The sequence below is a fragment of the Tympanuchus pallidicinctus genome, unplaced genomic scaffold, assembly GCF_026119805.1.
Source record: "Tympanuchus pallidicinctus isolate F22 unplaced genomic scaffold, pur_lepc_1.0 scaffold49, whole genome shotgun sequence".
Lineage (NCBI taxonomy): Eukaryota > Metazoa > Chordata > Aves > Galliformes > Phasianidae > Tympanuchus > Tympanuchus pallidicinctus.
In genome coordinates, this window is record NW_026294768.1 from 280,977 (window position 1) to 287,024 (window position 6,048).

A 6,048-nucleotide genomic window follows, 5' to 3' on the forward strand; every position below is an offset into this window, starting at 1 on the left:
GCCATCTTGTGGGAGGCCAGGCCGCGGCAGGCGGTGCGTACTTGTGCGAGCGGCGGACTGGCGGCTGGGAGCTGGGGAAAGCGGAGCGCGGGGTGTAACTCGGAGAGTCGCTGTGTTAAAAAAACAGATTCGAGGAACGTTACACGGCGGATGTCTGTCACAAAGATACGGTCCTGGCTGAGGAACTCCACGACTGAACAGCAGGTGCTCAGAGAGCGCTCTAAGAATCGGGATCGCAGAATGACGTGCTGGCGCACGGCTCAGCGTCCATCTGGCCCGGCCCCTGCCCCAGCAGCGCACCCAGAGCAGGGTGCCGGGTCCAGGACCAGGCGGCTCTTGGACATCTCCGAAGAGCACACTACACGGCCTCTGCGCAGCCTGGCCCGGTGCTCTGTCACCTGCACAGCGCAGAAGTGCTGCCCTCAGAGCTGCTTCGTAGGCAACCTCCTGCACTCCAGTTTGTGCCCATTGCCTCCTTTCTTGTCTCCAGGCACTGTTGAAAATAGAGCAGCTCTGTCTTCGTTACATTCTCCCTCCAGGTATTTGTATGCATTCTTGAGAGCCTCCTGGAGCTTCACTTTTTTTAGCTTTAGCTGCCACAGCACTTCATAGAAAAGATGTTCCAGTTCCTTCGTCATCTTTGTGACCTTCTGTATAATCAATGGATATCAAGATGTTACAATCACAAAATAAACAAGAGAGTTAGGCAAAGTGAACTGTGATAACAAGGATGACAACAAGAGAGAATAAACGGAAGGCTTACCCTTATGCTGGGCTCACCACAAAACATCAGAAGGAGGAATCTCCAGATGAGATCCTTCCCCACTGGTAGCCAGCTCTTAAATAGGCCTAGGAGAGGTGCAGCCAGGCTCCATCCCTTCTGGCAGCACAGGTGAATTGCCTTCACCTGTGCTCCTCTGGCTGACTCATGGCTCGCCTCAGGTGATCAATCAGAGATTCAGGCCGTGCCTCAGTAGTTCCCATACACCTTCTATTGGAGTCTTTCCTGTATGTCCATGTCTCACTTGTACTACACTTCTAGAATTAGACTCAGTAGTCCAGGTGTGGCCTCACTGCTGATGATGCTGTTGATGCTTTGCCCAGTGCAGCCTAGGATCACAGAATCAAAGAATCATAGAATGGCTTAGGTTGGAAGGGACCTCAAAGCCCAGCCAATTCCAATTCTCTGCCATGGGTAGGGTTGCCAACCAGTTGATCAATCTGCCCAGGTCCCCATTCAGTCTGGCCTTGGGTGTATCTGGGGATGGAGCATCCACAAGTTCTTAGCCTTCTTCATGGCAAGGGTACATTTCTTGGCTCGTATTCAGCTTGGTGCCCACCAGGACTACCAGCTCCTTTTCTAGCTAGGTGGCCTGGGTTTGAAAGCATTACAGGGAAGGTTTGCTGTTACCAGTTTTATGAATGGTGGCCCATAATGCAGCAGGGCCTTCTTGAACTTTCCTCTATGGCTGTATTCCTTTCAATTTTCAGGGCTGTTCCAATGACTGAACACTAGTCAAGAGCCAGGCAGAAGATTAGGATACCTGTTGCCTGAGCAGAGATTGAAATGGTGGAGTAGAACAGCTGTGAGAGCAGAGAAATTTCGTTATAAGCAGTTGTCAAGTCTTGACATCTCACAGAGCATTTAACAGCTACTCAGACTCATTAATTGACCAGTTAATTAGCTTATACTTTAAGAATCAAGAAATACAGTCACTGGGGATTTGTAAAAATGTGAGTAGCAAGAATACTGTTGACATGGCATTGACAGGATAGTTGTTTCCATCACATGGTGATTCTAATAGAAAGTAGGAAATTAGATATTGACCTCTATTTCTTGCATTACTACTCAAGAACTATATACCTGTAACATCTAAATGTGTTGTTCTGTTAAACTGATGCAAAACTGTATGTAGAAAATTATTTTGCAATTGTGTTATTTTTGTGTTGCTCTCACTGATTGTGAGATAATCCAAAATAAATCAGCCCTAAAGCTCTTGGCTAATTATTAACCATCTAAAGCGTTTAATTTATTATCTGTTTTCCCTCTGATAGGACATAATCATATTAAACATTGTTTAATTTGTAGTTTTTCAATTATAATTCAAGATCTATCTTTGGATTAAAACAAATCCTACTTTGGTTTAGCTCTTGCATAATCTGAATCAAAATTTTTGTAACATTTCTAGGAAAATCTGATGCTCCTTTCTGATATTTGTGTGTGTGCAGGAAACAACACCTGATATTTCTTAAGCTTTCTGAGATGGGAAATGACAGGCTATGAAAGCAAAGCAGGGAGAGAGCTAGAAACATCTTAAACTGTCAAGGAAAATGTATACTGGAGCTGGACTTCTGGAACAAATGTCATTCCTCATCCATATTTAGATGCAGCTAATCACCTTCCTTAGTGCCTGTTGCCTCACTGTGTGTGAATACAAGTTAATGAATTAATAGCAGCACCTCTGAAGACTTCCCCACTGGATTATGGAGTAGCATTCCTTTTGCAAGTTCTGTACACTTAGACTGCACTAGCAGTGTATACAGCTGAGTGATCACTCTTCAGTTGCTGTTTTAGCCACTGGAATAGGGCACTAATACTTTTAAAGTAGTGCTCATATCTGATGTCTGTTGGCTATCTACCTTGGGATGAACTGAATCACTCCTCAAAAGTGCTTATTTCTTCCACTGACTTTCTAGGAAGCCTGAGGCAATTCTCATGAGGTTCTGTTATTGCAGCTGTTTATGTTTAGCCATCTTTGAGAAAAACTACAGAAGTGCAAAAAATTTAAATGTAGCAGTTGTGATTATTAAGCATGAAACTCCCCCTAAGCCAAAAGATGGCAGCATTGTAAAATGGTAATACACAGCCTTCTGCTTCAAGCAGCAGTGCTGGTATCTCAACTGTTTTCTCTGATGGAGTAAAACATTTGCCAAGTAGGCAGGCGTTTAGCTCTGTCTTGCTAAAATATGCTGTCCTCTCTTAGCTCTCAGATGGCACAGGGTCCTTCTTTTCCTTGCAGGCTTGCAAAGAGACCTGTGCCATCCAGATTTCAGAGCCTGAAACCAAAAAATAACAGAGCACTTAGTTCTTAAATTTCTATTTCTGGAGGCTTAACACTGGAACATTTGGCATAGCAGCTTCTGATGATTTAGATCAGAATGTTATTTGTTAATTTTATGCACACGATAAAACATTGTAATGATACATTTTATTGTTGATTTAATTTTTATTCTGATGGCCTTTGGTTATTGGGTCTCTTCTGTGTGTGTCTTTGTTAATCTTGCAATTATTATTATACAGCAGCAGCATATAAAGATTTTAATTAGGAGGAGCAGATGACATTGTACTGTTTCTTCTGTACAGAAAAAAAAAAAAGGTGTTATTTCACATATCATCAGTTACTTTTCATTCAGAAAACCTTCTGGTAATGTCAGATGTTTTAAATGTCCAATCAGTGCCTTGACTGGAACAGGGGAGAGTTGTGCAGCTGGATGGCTGTGACTACAGTGGTGAGGGAGGGTACTGAATCTGCTGTATGGCTTTAAACTGAAAGAGGGTAGATTTAGATTGGATATAAGGAAGACATTGTTTATGGTGAGGACAATGAAACACTGGAACAGTCTGCCCAGACAAGCTGTGAATGCTGCATCACTGCAAGTGCTCAGGGCCTGGTCTGTTGGACTAGATGATCTTAGCAGTCTTCACAACCCTAGCATTTCTATGATTTTATGAAACAGTGACTGAATAACACTCAGCATTTTAATGTAGTTTTTTTTTTTTCCTTGCTTTGACAAATATTGCTTATTAGAGACACAGCTAACTTTTAAAAATACATTTTATGTTTTAGTTGTTTTTATTTGTGCGTTGAATTCCTTCACTGAAATATGATGAACTGCCTAAGAGGTATGGGTAGAAGAATTCTACCAAAATTAATAGGTTTTAGGTTTGGAAAGAGTTGTGCAAATCTCGTGGCTTGGGATCAGATTTATTTACATATTTTAACTTCTGCCTAAACTTAATAATCAACTTATGAATAGTCCACATTTGGCTGACTATAGATTAGTGATAGAAGTGTTGAATAACACTTGAAATTCAGTTAAAAACACTGTTACATACTTTGTCAGGCCATGTAGCTGCTTTATTTATTATCGTTGCCCTACATGATCTTTCTTCTTTTCTTTCTGAATTCTGTTATGTCTTGGACCCACCTGTTGTGTCCATGACTCTTAAAGCTGGCTGTTTATAAGCCATAGCTGTCTTTCAGCTGTTAATGCAGGCTGTCTCACTGATGATGTTTCCCTGACCTTTTGAATTTCCACAACTACAGATGGCTGTTGTGCCCAGTACAGTAGGTGAAAATAATAAAGCCCAGAGCAGCGCCTATAGCCTGAGACAGGCCATAGAAAATATTGGCTCACCTTTCTGCTAAAAGAGGGCTTTGAGGAAGCAAAAGTCTTCCTCTGTGTTCTCTCTGTCCTCTGTGTAAGAACGTACAAAAGCTTTAGTCACAATTTCTTTGAACTGAGGCTAGAAGTGCATTGAGGAGCAGTGCAGAATGTAGAACAGGTGTGTAGTTATCTTGACCTGTCCCAAACAAGAGGAGTCTGCCCGATCCTTCAAATGCAATGCTTTGTCTCCATATGACAGAGAATTATGGGAGAAGAGCTGCAGAAAGTTCTTGTGTAAAGACAAGAGACGGCAATGGCTCCACTCTGGGTCAGAGCTGAAGTAGGTGCACAAATGGACTGACCACAACAAAGCTGCAAAGTCATTCTCAGTTGCTTCTTCCTGCAGCTGAGGATTTAGACACCCCTCCAGCTGTGGGGCCGGTACAAACCTGCTTTCAGAGGTCTGGCTTTGATGGCAGGGCCACATCTGGACCATTCACAAGTCTCTAACTGTTCAGGAGATACACATGTCTTTTAAGTTCCTTAGGGGTTAAAATAAGTCTGTGAAACTCATGACTGACTCAGGGCTGGACTAATAGGGAGAAGAGGAAAAAAAGGTGGTGGGAAAGAATGTAAATTCATGACTCATAGATGCTTAATCCACAAGGTAGGATCTGAAGCAGAAAGCTGTGCCTGGGGTTTTCTGTTCAACTCAGGAGGACATTTGGGTGCTCCAGAATAGTTATCTGAGAATATCTGTATTGGCACCTGTGATTGTATTACCAACTTTATGTTTCCAGCTGAAGAGCCCATACTTTCATTGAGAACATGCATGCTCTGTGAAAATGGCTGCCTCCACTGACATTAGATACCAGATACAATGTTAGGTATTTCTGCTATGTATTCGAGGGTAGGCAAAAGGATAGAGAAATCCAAATGCGAAGACATCTTCCCCTGTAGCTATTCTGTCAGAAAACAATGCATGTATTCCTGATTTAGGTGGGAATGATAAGTCATGATGAATGTGCTCCCTTTGATTACAGAATAGCCTGCTGAGTACATCACTTGGAAAATGAGAGATTGGGTTAAACTCTTCTAAACCTCAGAGGCTTAATACTTTACCTCCAGGAGAACAAACAAACCACTTACTTCTTGCTGACCTTGAAAGCCTGACCTCTGTTTATAGGCCACCATCAACATTTTCTTTTTCATTGCAGTGTTTTTGTGTTTCCACAGACGTAACTTGGCAAGCTGTTCAGCTGGCTTTGTTGGAAATATTGCAGTGTTCAGCACACAAATATTTTGGCCAATCTAAAGAGAAGAAAAAAAACAAACAAACAGGCAGTCAAAATGACTTGAAATGTAGAGAGACAAATACCATATCTGTTGCAGTAGGAATGAGTAATCATGAAAAAGTATTAGGTGGGTCCAGAAATTTTGAGTATTTTGAGCATCAACAGCTTGTTTTATTTTATTTGTCTGATCATGGTCCCAGTTTCTCTGTTTCATTACCACCATCATGTTAATTCAATGAGAATGCTCTTTGGAACAGAAGTTTTCATGAAATATTTGCTATTGTTCTCAGTGCAGTTTGTTCCTATGGGGGCAGAAGAAAGGAAGCAACTTTCCTCAATAATGTTTGTGTGAAGACTGAGGGAG